Raw genomic sequence first — 22,564 nt, forward strand, 5'->3', positions numbered from 1 at the left:
GCTCCTCCCGCCCGCGCGCGCCCCCCCTCCGCTCTCCGCTTCCTGCGCGCGGCCCCGCGCGCGCCCCCCGTGCGCCGCCCCCGCCGAGCCCCGCGCAGCCGAGCCGGCCGGGCAGGCGCGAGGAGGGAGGGTTGTGTGTGTGTGTGTGTGTGTGTGTGTGTGTGTGTGTGTGTATGTGGGGGGGGGGGGGTCTCGGCTGGCGCGCGGCCACCCCCCGCACTGCTCTCCCCGGCCCCCCGCGCCCTCACGGCCGCCCGGTACCGGCGGTGCGGGGTGGTGCGGCCGCCCAGTGCACCCCGCGGCCGCGGCCGGCGGCGCCACTGCTCCGGCAGAGTTTGGTGCCCTACTTCACTCTACTTTAGTTTCACTCACTTTACATCCGGGCTTTTTCCCTAGGCAATGGGGGCCGCAGCACAGCCCGTTCCTTAGGCAAAGGGAAATAAATTCGCCGCACCGACACGTCAAGTAGTCCCCCCTCAGGAGAAGCCGCCGAGGCCGCCCTTCTGGCTGCCCCCCTTGCCCTGGCCCGGGCCCGGCCGGCGGCGTCCCGCCGTTGCAACGGGGAGGGGGGAGCGTGGGCGTGGGCCCGCCGGTCCCCGCTTCCCCGGCGGGTCTCCAGCGGCGGGCCGGGCCGGGCCGGGGCGGACGGCGGCGCGCGCGGCGGCGTGTCGGGAGCGCGCCGCAGGCAGGCAGGCAGGGAGGCCGGCGGCGGAGGGATCCCGGCGAGCGGTGTGCTGCGGCCGGGCCGGGTGAATGGGATTGAAGAAGAGTTCAGCTTCTCGGCTTGTTTTTGTGTTACAGTTTCTCTCCTCCTGCGCCTCTTCGGCTTCGTGCCGCCCTCCCCGCCCGCTCCCTCCTCCCCGCCGCAGGAGGAGCCCCCCGCGGAGAGGGGGAAGGAAAAGGACCCCACAGAGGCGAGAGCGAGCGAAGAGGAGGAGGAGAAGGGAGCAACCTACCATCTTCCACTCCCCGCTTAGCTTAAAGAAAGTGAGAGGAGAGAGAGAGAGGCGCCCAGAAGAGGGGGACAGGGAGGCCCAGAGGAGCGGCGGCGCCGGCACCCTCCCCCTATGAAGAAGAGTCCTCCCCCTCACAGAGAGGTCCTGCCAGGGGGACCCCGGCCGGCCCGCAGCAGCACCGCCGCCGCCAGCAGGGTGTAGTATCCCACCTTTCGGATTCGCCTCCTCTTCCTCCCTGCCCCCCCCGCCCCCCGGGCGCCGTCCCCCCCTCTCCCCCCCGCGCCCCCCGGGATGGCGCCGGCGCGCCCCGCACTCTCCGGCCAACTTGGCGATGAGGAGCAGCAACTTCGCCGCGGCCCCCGGCCCCTCCCTCGGGGGGGTGGCGGGGAATAGCGGAGCGTCCCGGGGCGGCCCCCCGGCCTCCCCGGCAGAAGTTTGCGAGCGGGAGCGGGAGAGGTGGAGGAGGGTGACACTTGGGGTAAAAGGAGGAGGTGACACATTGGGGTTGGGGGGAGGAGCAGGGGAAGGAGATGACACATTGCACTGGGGATGGGGTGGGGGAGGGAGGCTTATCCCCTCCCCTCCGGTTTCCTTCAGGATGATTATTTCCAGGCCCTTTTCTCTCGGTCGGGTCCTTCGCCGCGATGCTGTCGGGGAAGTTTTATTATTATCTGGGAAATGATGCCGCTCTCGGTGATGGATAATTCGTAGTAAATCCGCTGCTGCGGTTTTTTTTTTTTTTTTTCCGCTTCCCTCCTTCCTTTCATTCGTCTTTGTGGCCCGAGCAGCGCCGGGAAAATTCCGTTTCTTCAGCAACTTGTTATTCCGGAGCCGGGCCTGCTCCCCCCGCCCTGGGGCTGCCCTTCCCGCACAGGTACGGGGCCGGGGGTGCCCACGCCTGCCCCAGCCCTGGGCACGGACACTTCTTTATTTTGGTTTGTTTCCCTCCCTCCTGCGCCCGTGTAGGTGGAGTGGGGCTCTATGTGGGACTCTGCCATTTGGTGTAGTCCTCTTATGCATGTTCCTTTCCTTTCTTCACTTGCCTTCCTGCAGGATTTTTTTTTTTTTTTTTTTTTTCTTTTTTTTTTTCTTTTTGTGGTGATGTGTGTTTTGTTTTTTCCTGTTCTTTATTATTCCGTGCTTCACTGTCGGTAGAGCTTTCTTCTCAACCACCTCTGCAGTTTGGTGGATGCTGGTGGTTTAGTATGCTGAGGTTTTTTGGGTAAATTCGTATTTTATTAATGCATGGAGCTCTTCATTCAACTTCTTCTCAAGTGTCAAAAAATAAGGCTATGAACAGATGTGTTTCAATATGGAGAAATTTCTAAGTTCCTAATTCTTGGGGGTGGAGGAAAGAGTGCCATTGGAGAGTGGCTTTTGTTTTCGATTGGTGAACAAATGTCATCACATTTCAGTCACGTGCTGTAATATTCTTTGTTCAGCTATCAAACTATGATATCTGCTACACCTGTTCCCACTTTTTAATTGTAAGTAAAGGTGATTGCCTGCAAATCTTATGATTGCAGATAGGAGCACTTTCTCCCTTCCTCTCCCTCTTCTATCCTCTTGGATATTTGTTTGGGCCCAAGCACTGAGCTTGACAATGAACTTTTGTTCACTGTGGAGCCTGCGTGTAAAAATGTCCCACTGGGGGTAATAACTGCGTGTCACGAGAAAGTTGTGTCCTGTGATGTACGGTGGGTCTGAGCATGGAAAAATCAGGTGGGGATGTGCGCTCTGTAATGGCAGGGCTTGAGGAGGAGGCAGGCTTCTTTGGGCCAGGCAAATTTTCTTGTGCTGTTGCTTGTTATCAGGCTAAAGGATAGATACTCTTATGCACCCATATGTGTAGACAGAGGCATCTTTTTTTGATTAGCTGTAGGTTTTCAGATATCAGAAATAAAATGGATTTTGGCTGTCTGTTTACTCTTTTTTTTTTCTCTTCCTCCCTCCACCCGCCCCCCCCACCCACCCCTTTTTCTCATTGTGCTCACTTCTAACAATGAAGACACCTGCTTAGTTTCAGTTTTGTAACTTGGCTTCCTCTGGCTTTCCTGTGATTTCCCAGAGTTAGCTGGTGACGCTAGACCTGCTACATTAGCAGGAGAATTTCGAACTTTGATGAAGGGAGGCTTATTTTGAGGCTTCATTTGTGAAAAAAAAGACATGTGTTTCAATGCCTTGTTTAAAAAAAGCACTTAAAATTCTAAAATTCATTACTTCTACCAGGTTAACATTAACTACAGAACTTTAATATTGAACTTGTTAGTGATTGTGCATAATACAACTTTATAGTTTTTATTAAATAGTAACCTTAAATTACTACTGAAAACAGGATCTTTAGTAAAAAAATAGCATAACTACCCATATTAGTTCAAGAAGTTAATTATCATATCTTAGGAGAAAGATCACAATCTTTGGAAATTTTGTTTATATCTGTGCATGCTTCATGATAGTTGCATGAAACTTTCTTTGGGAGCATTTTTAAATGTTTATTATTAGAAAGAAATTCTGTAGCTCAGTAAATGAAACCTTAAAACTGTATTTAAAAAAATAGATTATGAGGTTCTCAAATGTTTTTAAAACTTTCAACTTCACTATGGTAGAGAGATTATTTTATGATAGTTATATCAGATAGGGGTTTGAGCTGATACAGAGGGACTTTGGAGCAGCCTCTCTATCCATTCATTTCATGTTGTATAGTAGTGTATATAGAGTATCTCTTCAAGGTCTTGAGACCCATTGTCTAGCAGAAGGTAGGTGCTTGCTCACTGGGAGTACTTGCCGCCAGATGGATGTCAGCTATGTCATATCCCAGCATTTCAGCCTTAGTGACCAAGAGCAACAAGAAATTTGGAGTGGATCCCGTTATGTGTTTTGGTGATTTTTCATTTAACTAGCAAAGCTAACTAGCTATCTTGTGTGATTCAAAATGTTATGTGAAGGAGTCTTTGTTATTAATAATTTTTTTGCCACTAGTGTTTTTAAGATTTTTACCTGAAAGTTTTTAATCTTTGCTCTCCTCTGTGTACGTCCTGAACTAGTCTTGTTGATGGAAGCAGGCATTTGAAAGGGATTTTCTTCCTTTAGGAAAAATTAAAAAAAATTTCCTTCAAAGAACTTAAAAAAAGCAAAAGTAGGAAATTAAAACTTAGGCTGCTTAGAAAAAAGTGCTGTTGTGTTTCCCAGGTTCAACAGTGACATTTCCGCTTTAAGTTTAGGTTTTGTAAAGCTATCTGCTCAGTGTAGGCTATTCAGCTTCAGCTGTGTTTCAAATGTTGCTCCTAACTGTTTCTTATTCCAACTTTACTTTTTTTTTAGAGATGAGGTTTTGTGTGCGCCTCTTAAACTTCACTGTAGAAATAATGATTAAAAAAAAATTAAAAATATCTTGGCGTGGATCCTTACAAAGGACACAATTGTCATGGACTTTTGGTTTTGTTTTGGTTTTTTTTTAGAAAATAAGATGTGTTTTATTGACTCCTTAAAAAGTTGTATAATTCTGTGTGAAGTTGGAAAGCTTTGATAGTGAGCCTGGCTATCACTTGTGTTGTTTGTGCAGTTTGTTTATAATGAACACATTGTAGCTGTTCAGTTCCTTTATCCTTTTTCTTCAGAACCATGAAGAATTTTATTTGGTCAAATGAATTGATACTACTGGAAATTGTTTGCAATGGAGATTTCTCTTTTATTTTAGTCTAGTTTGAAGGAACCTGGATGGACTATCTTATTTCATGTGTTACTGGCATTTTGCATGGGTACCAGAAACTCAAGGTGAATGTCATGTGAGAAACGTGTTGGTCATCCTAACCTTTTCACTGCTGCTTCGGGTTTGATGGTTTTACTTGTTTCAAATATTAAATATAAGAAAGAACTTCATAGGGTGATAGAGCTTTGCTTTTTGGAGGGCCATCTTCATGGAACGTGAGCTGTAAAGCATCTCCTTCAGGAGGGGCTTCTTGTGTAGAAGGGGCAGTGCTAAAAACCTATTATTAAATTTCTAATAATATTTCTTCACTGTCCATTCACCCTTTATGCTCACAACTGTGCAGTCACGTGTGTAGCTGTATACTAGAAGTGTAACACTCTACAAAAGGCCTGGCTCCTGTACATTCGTGAATTGCCCTTGTTCAATTACTCTGTGCCAGAAAGCAGCTCACATCCTGTTTCTATGTATTTTAACAGCACAAAGTTTTTTTAGGAACAAACCATATAGTGGAAAGGTGGGGCAGAGCACAGAAGGGTTTTGAGATGTCTGCTGAATGCAAAGGGCTGGTACTTACTTCTGTACCTTGTAATTAGAGGGTATAGAAGGATAGTTTTTATAGGTACCTTACAGTAATATTTCCTGTTCAGTATAGCACAAAGCCAGTGTCTGGCTTGTGCTGGTGGTGGAGATATGCATTATGCAGGCAAAAAATAATTTTGTTTACATTTGGTGTGGGGGGAGGGCAGCTTTGTATTTTCTCATTTTCTTTTAATTTTTTCTTTATGGCACATAGAGTCTCATTAAAAAAAAATAAATGCAGCAGCTTTGTTCCTTTCATAAGTTTTTATTTATGGCTCCTGCACTTTACAAAGTTCCTCTCTGGACTGAAATTGTTAAAGTATGATTTAAAGTTTGATTCTGCTTTTGTTATGTAAAAACTTCACAAAAGTGAAGCGTAGATCATAGGCTGTAAAATGTACAGAAATCTAAAGAGTTTTTAAAAGTACTTATTGCTGAGGAAAGATGCACTTGCATTGTAATCACCTGTCCCTAAAATAATTTTTATAGTGTAGAAAGTTCTAACAGGTCCCTTCCTTTGGTCTTCCCTGCCTACTGTCCTAACAAACCCCAAACTTTGCCACAGAATCTTTTGTTTTAATAGTTTGATCATTCCAGGTTTTTGAGGAAAAAATGTGCTGCGTGATACAGGCTTATCTGCAGCATTATTTTCTGGTATACTGTTGACACCAGCTTAATATCTCTGGTGGAATAAGTTCCCCATGCCTTAAAAGCTCTTTGCCTAAATGGTTTGACCTATTATTTGCTCCCTCTTGCCTGAGATTTCTTGTTTGCTGTCATTACAAATGCTCACTCTTTTGATTAGAGACTGTATGCTCAAAGCATGCTTTGAAAAACCGCACACCACAAAACAAACACGCTGCCTCCAGCCCCCAGACCCCAGCCTAAGCCTAATGTTTGTTGTTACTGGTGGGAATGCATCTATAAGTGGTACAGGAGTAGTGAGGCTCTGCTTCCTCTGACCTCTGTTCTAGGCCACATTCATACAGCTTCTATGCATTTTTAATGTCCAATTTCTTAAAATGTGAATTTTCTGATTCTGCCCTTCTACCTGACAAGTAGGACAAGAGAGAAAGTTCACTTGGTACAGAAGTTGTGTCACCTGCCTCTGAAGTGAGGGACTCTACCTTTGCACATGTAATTAAAAGTACACTTCGAAAATGTAGCCAGCGTGTTTCTTGAATTGCAGTATGGATGTGTGAGTAGTTAAACCAAATGAGGGCAGATTTGAGCCTGTGACTTTAAGATGGCCTGTGAGAGAACTCTAGCAGAGCAGCCAGGCTTAGGGGTGGTTCAGCTTCCTTGTTTCTGCGTATGAAATACAAGCTGTCAGTATGAAAGGGAGAAGGAACATTGATTGCTTCCCCTCTTCCACTTCAACCCTGCAGATCCAAGTTAACTGTATGGATCCCAAAGGCAGCATAGTTGCAAACAGTTAATTGAAGAGATCAAGTGGTATCCTATTGAAGCTTTAAATTGTTTTAGCAAAACTTCTGAGTAATCACAATAATTATTTTCTGATAAGCTGGCTGATAGTAACTATGGCAACAGCTGTCTGGCCTATGGACAGCATTGCTGTATTGACAAAACCTTTAGATGCTCCTGAGGCCTCTTGCCTCTATAGGGAAGTGCATCAGGATGACTTTCAGGTGACTGAAGCATCACCATTTCTTTGTCTTGTAGTGGGATGCTGTCTTTCTCTTGGCCCAGCCTTTTCCTTTTGCACGGTCCTTTTTCTTTTGCATGTTTCTGCAGGTGCTGCTTGCTAGCCTGGAAATGCTGCAAAGACTGTCTTGTACTACAAGGACTAGGGAAGCATATAAGTTCTTAGATGGAATTTTATATGTGTATTATTGTTTTTTAATTGTTTTAATAATAATAATCCAGAGTTCAGGAAAGCGGGAGGGGGGAAAAAAGGAGGACTTTTTCATTTTGTTCCCTGGTTGTTTCCTTCCTCGATTAAAACCTTCTTAGAACAGACTGGTAGGGGGAGCTGCCATTCCCTTTACTGAAGTACAGCGTATTCCTCTCTGAGGCCTACGCTGAGACACAGCTATTTAATTTTCAGCTAAGAGCCACTTCTTTTCAGAAGAGAGAGGCAAGCCCCTGCTTCAGCACATTGTGGAAATGGAGGAGGAGAGCAATTTGTTTCCAGATAACTGAATTCTGGACTGGGAGAATATGCCCCTCACCAAACATACTTTTCCTATTGCTATTCAAAAGAGTACTCTTTAATGTTATTAAATGTAGCAGTCTTGGGAGGAAAGCCCCATAAATTCTTGTTGCACTTCAGTAAAAGGTGCTAAAAAACTACAGCAAACTGTGCATGTTTAAAAGTAGCCAAACTGCTATTCCGTGAGGACTCTTGGTTAGCTGATGTTTATTTCTGCAGAGATCTTTGGCCTCTTTAACTTCATCACATGAGAACTGGCTATTGATCCCGCTTACCTGACGTTTACCAGCAGCGGTCTCCCTGTTCGGGGGGTGTGTGTTGTTTGCAGGTCTGTGGAAGTGTGCAATATGGCCTACATCTGGTCTCATCTTGAGTAAGAATGTGCTCATGGAAACTACAGGCCCCAGTGTGCAGTGCTCTGTTTTTATTGCAATGGCCTGCTAGGATTGTGCTATCCTAAGGCATCCTGGGACCTGTAGTTTTCTTGAGCGGAAGTTGGGGATTTGGAGTGAAGCATTTAAGATTCTATCATATTCTAGAAACGCAGTTCTCAATACCTTATCCAGTACTTGTTGGTCAGATTAAGCCTGTGCAGCAGTCAGGTATTTTTGTTTACAAGTAAAAATACTTTATAGTTGCATAATATGTTTAGAGAAAAGCAGTCTGTGAAGGAAGTCTTCCAACTGCTTATGTGTTTTTGTACAAAGAATATAATAATTGTACTAACACCTTGCTTCATCTGTTATTGCAAGTATCTTATTTGACATTCTGGGGATTTTTAATCTTTCAGAGCAGTGTTATGGATGGAAACATTTGGCAGAAGGGGATTTCTGTTACTGGCAGTATGGCAGCCATGTTGTCCTTTCCTGTTGCTGGCAGGACAGTGGGTCACAGTGGATTTCTTTTCCTACAGTGAAAGAGAGTTTTAACAGCATTTTTAACTGATGAGAACTCACTTCTCTGCTGTGTTTCTTGAGAGTGAGTGATGACATAGGTGCCTTATGCATCAGAGCAGGGGATCCAATTTATGTTCATGCTGTAGGGGCTGGTGACTCCCTTGCTGGTTCCCAAGGGGACACAGAGTCACAAACACAGGTACTGGCAGGTGCCGCCAGAAGCAGAACACATCTGGCAGTTTTTGTCAGGTGTGTTTAGTCCTGACCTCTGCACTTGAACTCACGTCAGACTCGCATCAAAGAATGTGAGGTGTTTCTGAAGTTGGTATAGAGGAATAGTAACTTTTCAGAATACTTTATTTATATCTGTAGAAACTGTGTATTTTCACAAAACACTCAGTCAGATTTGCCAAAGTTCAAATGGACATTAAGTTGATTTTGGTTGTTCATCCAGCAACAAGTTTAGTATTTGCTGTAATCTCGTGTGCCGTGATTTGGATAATGCAGTTCATTTTCAAGTGAGCAAACACTTAACTTTAACTGATCCCTGTAAATTTCTTTGTTCTTCGGTTTGTATGAGATATTAATATAAAAAGGCTTGTATTTAAGTGTCAGACAATATGAAATACACTTTGTTTTTATGTTTTTGGGGAAATTAATTAGAGCTCCAGTCTTGCAAGAAGTCATGTTTTTTAACACTAAGTCCTGCAGAAATTAGAGAGAATAGCTGAATACCTGAAATCGAATCTCTATAAGTAGCAACGGGATTAAGACCTCCAGGCTTTTAATGTTGGAAAGTAACTTCTTTGTAATCACCATAATTAGCTAATATCTAGGTCTGTGTGACAAAATTCTTTTTCTTTTAGTAAGTGTCCAGAAATACTGCTCATTATAAATTCAGAACTCACATGTGCTTCATAGGTTGTGCAAAAAAACACCGAAAACCTAAAAAAAGTTCTCATTCCTTCACCTGTACAGATTATGTATATGGCAGATATTTAGGTGGTAATGGCTTCCTTGCGTCAGGATTGTATTTTGTCAGCACTGATACATTGTACACACCATATGTTGCTGACACTGTTTAAAACTGATACAAAAAGGTGAAGAGATTAATCAAAAACCTTGCAGGTACTGTAATTGGAAGGACTTGGTAAACAGTAATATAGTTTTCTTTAAGTGTTCCCAGCCCGTTGACAGCCCATGTGGAGCAAATTGCTGACAGGACACGCACTTAGCTGAAATAGTTACTATTAGTATCTTGACATGATTAGAAAGGCTGACATTGTTGCTATGCAAGTGTGAAATTCCTGTTCATTGGCTGCTTGGGCCTATACAACAGGCAAGAGAAGAAACCAAGATAAATCTATATGTAGTGGAAAGATGACGTATCTTGTCCTTCAAGGACATTTTACCTTCTGTAGAGAGCCTACAACAGTGCCCTTTGTAACGCTGCTGTATCAGGGTATCCCAGATAAGGAAAGTGAGAAGTACGGATGTACAAAAGGGTTTGATGCTCAGTTGTAAAGAAAAACGTCTGTAAGTACTTCTTATCTCATAAGAGCAAATCTGTCCTCATCTGTGAAGAAATTGTGGCCCTGCTCAAGCCAATGGGAAACTTCACAGTTGAATTGAGAGTACCAGGATTTTTCCCCCCAAAATAGAGTTTTAAGTGGATTTTGCAGGCCTGAAGCTCTGGACAAAATTTGAAGAATCTGACATCTGTTTAAAAGGCTGCTGGTGATCCCTGGGGGTACTTTGGCACCAGAGGCTGCTGGTGATCCCTCTGGGTACTTTGTCTCCTAGTGTCTTTGCTATACCTTAAAAAAGGGGTTAATATTGAGCTCTTGTAATGGTCTGTAAGAACTTGGAATCTATTTATTCAGGGCTTTTACTTAATTTGTTAGTGTGACAAAATTTTGCATGAAGGCTAATAATTAGTCCTTGATGTGTCCAAGGAATACTTTCTGTCTCTATCCGTCTTGCTAGTGTGACATTGAGATATTTGGTCTGAAATTTGAATAACCTGATTTGTGATGGACTTTAAAAAAATTAAGTCCAAACAATTAAAAGCACAATAAAAATCCAACCCCCCAACCTCACTAACAAGCCTTTTTCATAACTCTGTAAAAGGACTACAGTGGCCTATATTACTAATAATGAAGTTTTTTGGTAATTTGCATCTAGCTGGAACTCCAGATACCATTTCACTGCTGCTTAGCTTGCAGTTATTGTCTCTGATAAGCATCTTCATCATGTAAATCTATTGTGTGGAGCATGAATTTGGTGTATTAAGGATGCTTTTGTCAATGACCCCAAAAGGAAAGGATGTGGCTACCTGAGCTCCCCTTTTTTACCCTTTTAGAGAGTACATTCTGGTCAGAAATGAATTGGGAAGCACTAGCCAGGCTTGTGCTTTTTCTGAATGCCAGGTACCTGCCCGTGAGTCTACTGCAGTTCTTCTCCCAAAGAGGAAACCCACCACACCATACCTCTTATTTTGCGGTCTTAGAGAATTGTGCTGAAGTCAGTGGATTTGTCACTATGAAATTTGTTTCAGAATCAGCCTGTTTCCATTTTCTACCTGCAATTTGGGGTATTTCACCTACTCTACTTTCTTTTGAATGTCAGCCTCTAAAATAAGCATGGAAATACCCTCCCTTCCCATAATTCTCGTCCATGTGTAGCAGTTTCTTCTTGCCATAAGACTTACAATGTCTTTCTTCTTCCACCTTACTTCTTGCAGGAATTACATTTGGATGCCTCACTGTTGAGAAAGAGCTTGTGTAGTGTTTAGTGTAATGAAATGTTTTTTGTTCTGTGGTGATGAGCTGCTTTCTTTGCAGTCAGTCAGAACCTGGTGGTGTTGGCCTGGGAGATGCAGGTGCAGGGTTAGTACCCTACTGTGGTAACAGTATCTTCCTCACCATTTGGGACCTTCTTTCTGGCTTCCTTTTGCTAACTTAATCTACACTTCTGTGGTCGTGGTTGTTTTTTTCTTTTAATGCTGTTTTTTCCTTATATTTAATTCATTTTTTATATATTAGGTGATTTCATCATCATGTATATAGATAATCTCACTCTAACTCACTTGAAAGCTTAAACTAAGGAAGGGCAAAAGTATCTGTTAAATCTCTGTTTGTGTGTAGAAAGTACTATACATCAGACATGCCAGTACTTTTCTCTCAGGTAAGCCAGAAGCTCCTGTCATTTTTTCAGAAACTCTTGCATAAATTGGGAAATGGAGTTAAATACTATCTGCATATTTTTAAACATATCTTTTCCATATTCCCACATATGCAGGATGCATTTTAACCCTTTACCTATGACACCTCTTTGGTATTCCAATTGGCAGTAAGGCTCATATGAGTTTCTTGGGGATCAGAAATTACATTAGAAGGGGACTTAAAATTATACAGTAAATGTTCTTGTGTATTTCTAGTCCTCATGGATTCCACCACCACCCCCTTCTCCCCCCCACAGGATTATAACCAGAGTTTAAATTGATAGGAACTGTGATTTTTCTCAAAGACTTTATAATAAGAAAAAAACCCCAAAACCCACAACAACCCTATTCTTGAAATGGTAAGGAGAGGAATATGTAAGGACAAAGTAATGAGAGGAGTGCACGAGAATTTGTGTGTATGTGCCTGTGTGTAGAGAGATGTGTTTAAACATCTTTTGTAGTACAGCAATGGGATCATTAAAAATCGGATCATTTTTAAACAAAACCATTTGTTTAAAGAGTAATTTTGCAAATCAGTCTCCATAATGATGGGCACTACACTGATATCGCAGTAGTGTGAGTGTTGGTCTTGATACAACTGCATATTGGCACATACAAATGCATACTGGTGTACACAGCACTAGTTTAGTGCTCCTCACTGTTTTGTCTTGTCTTAGTCTCTGCTGTTGTGGTAGATCTTCCTGCCATGGGGTAGTTTGCTCCATCTTCTAGGACAATGTTGGTGTAGGGCTGTTGTATACATGCAATCAGTGGATCCCAGGAGAGCAGGAGAAGATTCTGATGGTGTTGGTGTGAGGGGACGTGAAGGAGTGGCCCTCAGCAGCATGTTGCTTCCTTCTCCTCTGGGTGAAGCACCCTGGCCCCTTGGGAATAAAAATAATTGGCTGCCACAACAGCCTTCTTAGAACTGCCAATCCTTTTGTTCAGAAAGTGCAATCATACCATGTTCTGTGATATCTTTCACTCTCTGTCAGCATTGTGAATGTTGAAAATGATATGCCTTTCAACTGTTTATAGTAGCCACTAAAATTAGATAAGCCTACAATTTATTCTTCCAACTTTAAGTAAACAATCAGTTAAAAATCTGTGGCAATCAGTGTGAGTAAAACTGTTTTGGACACTTAGTTTTCTTGTAGCTGAAGTCTACTTCCATTGTACAGCAGTCCTGCACTTTTCTGCCATTAAATGCTAATTGTATGCTTATGTGATTCCATGTTAAATTGGCCCGGTGATTCAGTGTTATGTTTGTAACCTAGTGTGTAAATCTTTTTACTTGTGTTGAATAATCATGGTTTTATGAAGAAAGGAACTATAAAGTGTATAGTTACTTGAATTCTTCCTTTTGGATTAGTGACTACCATCAGTACTCCCACATTGAGTGTGACTACCCCAGCTACAAGTACCATTCTCCAGATGCTACAGTTCCCATTTGTGTATGTTTTGAGGAGGAGAAAGAAGAAAAAAAAGTCTTTTAGGGGGTGAGGAGGGAGAATATAATAAAAGGGGAAGGAAAGACAGTATTTGAGATTGATACCTGTGTACTAGAAGCAGTGAGAATGCCAGCTGACTGGTATGTAGGGGAAGGAAGACAGAGCACATCAGTGTAATAATTTTGGAGTGCTTCCTGTTGACTTGTTAATGCAACATGGAATTTGGCCCAGGCAATCTGCTGATGTGAATCAGCATAGTTTATTCATTGGAGTATAGGTGTGCTTGTTATTATTCAAGAATCTGCTCTACTTAAAAGATAACAGGTCAGTCTGGGAAGTATCATTATTCCCATGTTTGGATTAGAAACTGAGGTAGAGAGAGAAATTGATTTATTCTGCATTACAGTAATTTTATTGAAAACCTTAAACTAGGAAGGGAGGCCTTCCCTTGTGTGTTTAATCCAGAAAACTGTCTGCTTTATTTGTATCCTTAATGTTGCGATATTGTAAACAAAAGTGAGCCTAGAACTGATACACTGATTAAGTATGGGTGGTGTACAAGTAGGTAGTGTTGTCCCAATGGAAGTGAGATTCTTGTAAAACTGGTTGTACAAAATAAATTTGGTATTTTTTTTTCTTTTTGAAATGTTGGATATGTTTTTGTAGGTCATCTTGGATTGAAGGAAAAGTAAAGGCTTGAATGGGAATGGGAGACCTTCCGATATGTGGGGAGATAATGATAAATGTGAATTTGAAATCCAGTAACGTCTGAGTTGCATGGGTAAGCACTGGTGCAAAGAAACAGTCCTAAGTTCTGCAGAACATGAAAAAAGAGAAGAAAGGTGGTGGTGGTTGTTGCTGTTGATTTTTTTTTCTACCTTTCTAGCTCTGTTGCAATGTATAAATACAAGAAATTACATGTTATCACATAGGTATGATTGTTTCTAAAACATCTCCTGAATGTACTTTGTCTATGTCCTGCATATGAATGAGGTACTAGTACTTTACTGCATACCGTCACTATTTCTGTGCCATACTTTAAGTCTGGTGCAAAGGATTTTACAGGTCTGGTTGGGTGGAATGGGTCAGTGCATAGCAAAAGTAACACTGAGTAATGAGTGTTGGCCGTGCTGGAGTCTTAACTGCTTGTTAAAACTGTTTTGTGTACAGCTTATGTGTGCAGAATTCTTCAATCCTCCCAAGTGAGTACTGTTCAGGGACAGATACCTTGTTCTATTAATTTGTAAAAATGCCTTTTCCAAGTGAAAAATCAGTAGAGTTGGCAATACTCAAGTTTCTGCATCTGTCACAGCTGGCTGGGTCCGGTGTTGCTTCCACTATCTCTTAGTGCTGCATAGTAAGGGACCTATGTTCGAATGCAAACATGAAAAGTATGGCTCCTTTTTTGTTATACACCTCACTGTTTACTGTAAATAGCTCACTTAAAACTGTGAATCTCGTGCTTAGAACCCCATGTCTGTGACTACCCATGTTGTTAAGCTCTTGGGCTCTGATGGGATGTTGAATCATGATCTTTTAAATGCATCTCTCTTGCTCTGGAGTATCTACAGCCATAGCCCTTAGTGTCACTGCTGGTGGTCTCTGCTGGTGTCTTAGGATGTATATGGAACACAGAAATTTTGGCATATGCCCCTCTCATGTTTCATTAAGAGTTGTTCATGTTTTGAGACTGCTTCTGCATAAGCCTGGAGTTGTCTTTCATCAGTAAGCTGGGTTAGTACAGTGTCTTTACTGAACTATTTGTGTGTTGTGACATCTCTACTCTGTAACTGTGGAGACAGATTCAAGGCCAAACACAAGGCAGCTTAGGTAACCACTACGTCTCATACTCTGCAGCATGACTTCTGTGAATTCTTGTTTTGGTCATGTCTTGATTTATAGACGGGTTTAATGAAATTTCAGAGAGTATCTTGTGTTAACAATTCAGTGATTGGCGTGCTTCTGTTCATGTGCAATTAGTCCTGCATACATCACCACTGCTTAATGAAATGTTTGTAAAATAAATCTCAGGGCAGGGTATATTGCCTTGGCATTAAAGAAACTGAGATCTAAAGAGACATTGTTCACTGGCGCTGCAGTCCTCTGAGAAAAGACTTTCAACTCTTGTTCTTTGTATTGCAAAAGAAAGCAGTTTTGCTTTGTGTGGAAGTGTCATGGAAATGTGAAGTATGCAACTTCATGAGAACTGTATTGCACTGGGAAGATCAGCCTTCATCATCACTAGGACCAATGGCTTGGAATTGCAGGCAAGTATGCATAAATCTGGATATATCTGTACAGTTTTCCAGTTGTTCCTCCATCTCTGTGCATCCTAGTGTGTGAGAAGGGAGTACGAGGAATCAAAATGCCTATATTTTGGAATATATAGGAATCAACAGAGTTTTCCTGTGTAGTAGTTGAAGAAGTATCAGTAGATATGAGGGAAGTGCAGAAACTCGCCTAGAACTTGAGAGGAGAGCAAGAGGATAAGCATTTGTTTTTTATTGGGAGCAAAAAATGTGAATAAGATTTGAGAGGAACTGTTGGGAGTACACTAGAAGTTACTCTTAATGAAACATGGAGCACTTGAGAAGAAAACTTTCGAAGTTATGTATCAGGAAGACAAATTATGCATGTCTGATGGATTTGCTGGTGGGATGGAGAAGAGAGAAACGTTGCCCCATGGATGATTAACAGAAGTACTGAAGCATGAATAAACTCAGTACACACACATGATTGCATCTTCCTGTGTTTCTCTGAGAGATACCAACAAATTCAACCTGAAACATTGAGCCTACGTCAGCATGGAGTGAGAAAACATATAGTAAATCCAAAGTTCCCAACTACAAACAAGAGTGTCAATTTCTTTGAATTGTTAGTTTGTAGCGCTGTTTGTTGCTGGTGTAGTTTGCGCAAACATCTCTAGGATAAGGGCACTGTGTTGCTGTTTTCTTTCAGCAAGACCAATTCCAATGCTATTACTGGTGTAGATGATACCTCCCCCTGCAAAACAAAATGAAAGAACCCTAAACCAATCTGTATGATTCTGTAAGGAGAGGGTTCTTTAAATAACGAAATTATAATAGCTCCTATGTGAAATGAAGGGGAAAAATAGCATTGCCTGAAATTCTTATTTTCTTGTCCTTTTATGTGACTTTAGGAATTTCTCATGTAAACTGGATCTTTCTCATATAAACTGCATTGTGGTCAGCTTTCTCAACAGTGTAGATGAGAATAATCTCACTGAGGCAGTATCTGTGAGTTCATGAAACTGCTCATAAAGCTGCTTCTGGTTTTTTGCATGTTTTTATCCTCGATAGTTGCTTGTTCCTGGTAAAGATGATAAGCTTGTTGGGTATGTTCATCTTCATCTTACTGCCTACAGCAATACTGGAAGGTTTTATATACTGGACACTTGCTTTGTTTTCCAGACCTGTTGTAATTTTGGGCTTTAGAAAATGAAACTTCTCTGTTTCCCCCAGATTGAGACCTGCTTGTGTATCCTACATGGCTTTCAGTTTGGCTATCTTCAAAAGCTCATCTGTCAGAAGAGAAGGAAGCTGACAGTGATGAGAAAGCAGACAATCATCAAATTGTTTAGGCAGTGCTTTCTAGCAGGATTAGCAATACTTGTAGCAGAATTCTGTTCGATGTTTGTCCTGGGCCTCAGCTTGAGCATATGCATTTTCTGTGACAGGAGTACTTTTTCACCTAGACTTCCTTATTAAAAAAAAAAAAGCAGAGAGCATCGTGCACTCTTCCAGGGTCATGCAGGACCTGAAACAAGTTCAGTTTTCTTGGAGAGAAGTCAGACATTCATCTGCATGTTCCTTTTGAATCCATTGGTTCAGGAGATATTCCCTCTGGTCAGCTGGGATGATGCCAAATCATTGCCAGTCTTAAATGGGTCTTAGCAGTTTTTGCAGCAAACATCCATGGCTTATGTTTAGTGCTGCTTTCCAACTTTCTGAGTCTTTCTCAGTTAGGAGAGACTGCCTGAGTCTCCTTCCATTGACACCCTGATTGGTGAGGGGCTTGGAGGAGAGTTTTTCAGCAGTCTGGTGGATTATATAAAAACAAAAAAAGCTCTTTAGCTTCAGTACTTGCTTATGGCTTTATTTCAGTGTTGCATTATATGACACAAACCAGTTTGATGTCTGCTTCAGAAGCTGTGATTTCTGCTTTTAATGTTATGTGCTTGAATTATAGCTGGGTTTATTTACTAGAAAACCAATCTCCAAAACAAACCAAGACATATACCAGCATGGCTGCTCAATGTGATTAAACATAGGAACTAGCATACTCTGCTGGACCAAATGTCCATCTAATCCAGCATCTTGCTTTATCAGTGCCTAGCAGCAGCAGCTGACTGAACAGTGTAGGAAATGGGTGCGTTCTGTCAGCCGCTGAAATATTAACAGTAGGTTTCTGACAGTTGTTTAGCTGCTGTCTGAGATGGAAGCTACATTTGGGCTATTGCACTGTGAATAGCAACATCAAACTATTTATAGGTGAATTTGCTGCCTTTTTGAACTAATTTATAAATATCTGTGGCTTACATAGTGTTTCACAGCACCAAGTTCTGTGCAGTTTACCTGCATTTTCTGTGTGTGAGATAGATTGGTGCAAGAAAAAAAAATAGTTTCATTTGTTTTAAACATACTGTCTTGTTGTCATTCTTCTTGGTACCATTTCTATTTCTTCCTTTTTTGAGGTGGAGCAGCCAGAATTATGTGCAGTGTGCATCACAGCAGAATGTTGCCTGTTTTTGCTCTGTTCTGTTTCTAATACCTTCTGACACTTTTCTCGGACTTCTTGCTGCTGAGAGTTGAACTGTTTGCTTGTAGTAATCTTGAAATCTTTTTTTGTAAGTAGTCATGCTTAGTTTCACTTCATCGTTGTGTATTTATAGCTAGATTATTTTTTCCTCTGAGTATATTATTTTGCACTTCTTGACCTGGGACAACAAAATGATAAATGAAAACCAGTCATCTGGTATTATCAGATCCCCTGTAACTCTCTGAAGTTTATTTTAATTACAGCTATCTGAAATGATGGAAAGCATCACAATGTGTGCAACTTTTCTATTTGCCAGATAAGTTAAAAGTATGTTCACAGACTTAACCCTGATCCTTGTTGTGGTAACTTCCCTGCTCTTTGACTGTTCAGTGTTTTCTTTATTACTTTTGTGTAGGTCCTCTCATGACTTTTACTCTGTAAGGTGGTGTGAGGTATACAAATGGCTTTGCTTCCTTTTGTTTTTGTTGCAATATGGTGTATGAACATTTTGGTATTTGAGATGTAGGTCTTCCAGCATCTCTTTTCATTTGCTTTGAAGTTGGATGTCCAAAAGCTTCATTTCATTAAGATTGCAATCTTTTGTATGAATACTTGGCAGAGAGTGTTCCTTAGAAATGTGGGTTTTGTTGTTGGGTTTTTTTTCCTTTGTGTGTGTGGTTTTGTTTTCTGTGTTTTGGGTTTTTGTTTAAATGGCCAGTGCTTTGTAATCTCAGTATCATGAATTATATCACCTTCAAAGGGTAATATAATTCATTCCTGCCTCTATAATTTCTTCCTACATCCTGCCTCATTCCAGCCTCTTTTCTTCAGTTCTTTTCCAGTTTGTGGAAGTCCTTGTCTTGCCTTTTTAACCAAGTCTGTGATGTTTTTAGTATGACCAGCTTATTTTTTATTTTTTTTTAATAGATACCAATAATCCTCTGCTCATCTCATTTTGTTATTGTGGTAGAATTTAATTTTTTTTTATTTGATACTCTGGTTTGAAACTTGAAACTTCTCACTCACCTAGCATTGATATCAATGAGTTTTAAGACAGTTTGACTGCCAGGCAAATGGCAGGTGTTAACTTTCATAGGTTTACTCCTTGTCTAGCTAGAATATCTTAATTTGATTATGGGGGAAGTTTGTATTAACTAGTTGAACTGTTAGGACAGTTCAAGTATCTGTTAGAACAGATACTTTTCAGAGAATAAGTACTGCTTGCAAGTAATATTTCTTTTGAACGTAATGCTTCTATATATGTGAATTTACCTATCTTTTGCTGCTCTAAATATTGATTGGGTGTTAAATAATTAAACTCCCACAGTAGTGAGTGCTCATTCCTATATCTGGGGGGTAGAAAGAAGGGCTACAACAGACACTTCTGTCCAGAAGACTCCTGGCCTAGAGGACAAGGAGACTAATGTGTCATGTAGGAACATGCAGATGTGACACCCAGACTGTAACTTGACAGAAGATATTGAAATGAACTAGTTCAGAACTTGGCAACACATGGTAGTGCTGATTTACCTGCTGTAGGAATTGCATCCTTTACTTCAGTTTTGCTCAGTGTGCATAGATTATACAAATTTTCAGATATCTAGGTGGTTTAGGTTATTGTTGGGGGAATCAATCGTCCTTCAACTTCTTGCTATTTGTAATTGCCTTTAGTAATTTGAATTACAATTTTACATTTTTGCATTCAGAAGCTCACAGCACTTTGTACTCTTGTGTGGGTGCATGCTTGTGATGCTTTGCAAGTTGTGGAAAAACAATTTTTTTAGTAGGTTAGTATTAAGCTGTTGTAGAATTTGAACAGTCTCTAGTGTACTGTGTGACTGCAGCAGAAACTTAATAACCACAAAAATTTTAATTCATAAAAATTGCTGTTGCCTTGAATGCTTGAGTAAGAACTTTGAAGATTTTTGAAAAGTAAGACTGACAGTTTTTAATGAATGAGAAGACTGAATATTGTGTTTTGGTTTTGTAGCTCATGAAGTTAAGCAGCTGAAGCTTGCTTTAGTGTTGGTCTCTAATTGGACAAAGCATGGTTTTGTGTGTTAGTGAATAGATGCTTCTAAAAACATACAAAGTCAAGAAATAAATACTTGCATTGTTATAAATCAGGTATTGTTATTTTGTATTTGGAAGATGACTTGACAGAGGCAAGTCACATGATCTTCAGAAATTGGCAACACATGTTACTGCTGATCCCAGGGTCCTTTGGTCTGTTCAGTAAACAACCATTCCTGTCCTCTTCAGAAAAAATTTATTTCTTGCCTTTCTGCCCTCTTCCAGGACTGGAGCCTGTAGAGTATATGAAAGGATGATGTACAAGCCTCTTCTCCCACAGAACTTGTGCCAGATGTTATGTGCTTGGTAATGCAACTTGAGAAAATAGGAAGGGCGGAAATAAATGAAATTCTTACTGTTTCTCCAATAGATGATTTGAAAATATGCCATTTAGCACAGGTTAAAATGACAAGAGGGACTATTACTCACTGGGACTGACTTCTGAGACATTAAATACCTCTGAGTTTAGAATTCTTTAAAATGCTCACGTTTGGCTTTGGGGACCTAAATACCTTCTGTCTGGAACAAGCATATATGTTTTTTTAAGCAGAGGGGACTGAAAAGAGTGTGGAGAATGGTACCATCCTTCTTTTCCTTCCTTCTAGGGCAGGTGTTTTTTGAATGACAAGGGACTGAAACAGAAGTTGTAATTCAGTTGAGGTATATTGTGCAGAATAGAGAGAAGGAAACAGCTGCTAAGATCAGAAAACAAATCTGTAATGGAGGATAGAAAACAGGTATTTCCAAGGTGTGTATATAAACTTGTTCTCACTTGTCCATCTTTTTTTGTGTAGGTTGTTGTCTAATAGTTCATTGGGACTCTATCACAAATGTTTTCTGAAGTGTTGTCAGGGTTTCCATTGCAATGAGCTGGTTAAATCACTGTTTAAATAATTATATATATATTTTTAAAAGTTGCATATACTCTGGAAACTCTACTTTTGCCTAGACAAATCTTTGAATTGAGTTGAGTTGGTCCCTAGAAGAAACAAACTGGTGTTTTTTTTAGGTTTCCTATTGAGTGTAGAATTACATTTTTTTAAGAAAAAAATTGAGTCAATTTTTGCCTCCAGTGTTCAGGTAAAGTTTGCATCTCTATACTTACCTTTAAGTCTTAGTGGTTTTTAAAGGGGTTTTTTGTGTGTATTTATTTATTTAATGCAGTATTCTGATACGTGTTTGACCTCCAGAAGGTTACTCCATTTTGCTTGGCTTGGCAAAGATGAATTTTGGGAATTCATCTATACTTTAGTTGATACCACTATGTTTCTCCAGTAGTTTTGTGTCAGTCCCATGAAGCTGTGTTGCATTGAGTAGTTCACCTGAGTGTCATCCAGGGTAAAGCTATGAGAAAATATGGGGTTTATCTCACCATTATTCCATCTTGCCTGAATGAGAAAGTTCATGGCTTATAGAAACAGATTTCTTTGTCCTGAACATGAGTGTAGCAGAGCTATGGGGTAGTCTAGAAATCCTAAGAGCAGGAAAATGCTGCATTAAGTAAAGTAAATGGCTCAATGTAATTGTCAGAATGGGACTACCTTGGCAGAAGAATGAAGTTCTCTATAAAAACTTCTGAGGTACTTGGGCCACAGCTTAGTTACACCTTCATTTAATAATTTTGTATGAAAATAAACAGGGAAAGAAGGAATTGGTGTTGAAAGAGAGGAATGTGTGAATATTCAACAGTGTTGGACTTGTGTATCTGTTGCGAGAAAGGAAAAATCCAAATATTCACAGTGCTCAGCAGGAAGCAGGGAAGAGGAGATTTTCTTCCTCTTAGAGGTGTGCTGTGAAAACAGTGATGCAGCCTGGCAGGCCAAGTCCTGTTGCATTCAAGGAACAAAAAACAACAGCTGACAATGGCTCAGAAGCTGCAGGGGAGCTGGTCTAATAAAGAAGGAAAAAATTAGGGCCGAATCTTTCACAGTAAATTGTGATGCTGTTGTCTTTTCAAATATAGTCATTACAGATGAAGGAAGCAGAGAGAATAAGCTGATGCTGGAACAATCTGGTAGTTAAATCTAAGGGAAATGGGGAGAAGAAGTGGACTCCTGCTCATCTGCAGCAGCCCTGCACACACAGCTACCTGATTTAGGCCTAGCAGCAGCGCGTTGGAGGCCCTGGGGAAGGCAGATCGCTCCGGCAGCGTGTTTTGTCAGTGTGACGTACTTGGGAGTGTGCACAGCCTGCGTGCTGAGCGCCAGTACTGCCTCTGACTTCGCTTCTCACTGTTCTAAGAATGTAATGAAATCCCTTCTCACTCACACTTTTATTTTGGGATGGAGGGGGAGAGAAAGGAGCTTTCAATATTCTGGTGTATTTAGAGTTTGAAGCAAGCATGTTTTACCAAATTCTGTTTACTGTCTTTTTATTTAGGCTATGTGTGAAACACATTGATACCTTTACATACTCTATCATAATTTATCAGTACACAAAACTAGAAACCTTTTTGATCCTTATCTAATTAATCTCTACACAGGGAATACAGTACTTATTGTTGGAGTGTCTCAAGCTGTTTTTTTTTCCTTTTTTTTTTCTTTCTTTGCTGGTCTCTGTGCTCAGGAGATCAGGAATGCCAAAATGAAAACATGGTTTAAAGAAATAATAGCTGGTGAAATTGAAATAAGTCTGGCTAAAAAGCAAATGAAATGCAAATATAAAATGAGAGTGTTTTTTACTAAATGCAATCAGGCTGTACTTAGATGTCGTAGCTAAAAGGAGA

The 22,564-nt window shown here is 41.1% G+C and overlaps 1 protein-coding gene across 8 annotated transcripts in view; it reads left to right on the plus strand.

Moving 5' to 3' along the window:
* The first annotated feature begins 701 nt into the window (after positions 1-701).
* The window catches only part of PHF21A (PHD finger protein 21A), a 133,582-nt gene continuing 111,719 nt past the window's right edge, over positions 702-22,564 (plus strand). For 2 of the 8 annotated variants that reach the window (XM_030949291.1, XM_030949292.1), the window contains exon 1: positions 702-1,151. The gene's annotated coding sequence lies outside the window, so the exon portion shown is untranslated. Of the gene's footprint in view, positions 1,152-1,412; positions 1,435-1,700; positions 1,831-13,653; positions 13,769-13,814; positions 20,588-22,564 lie in introns of those variants that run through there. The other 6 variants (XM_030949286.1, XM_030949288.1, XM_030949284.1 and 3 more) reach the window with 6 other exon arrangements.

This window comes from Camarhynchus parvulus, chromosome 5 (assembly GCF_901933205.1).
Source record: "Camarhynchus parvulus chromosome 5, STF_HiC, whole genome shotgun sequence".
Classification (NCBI taxonomy): domain Eukaryota; kingdom Metazoa; phylum Chordata; class Aves; order Passeriformes; family Thraupidae; genus Camarhynchus; species Camarhynchus parvulus.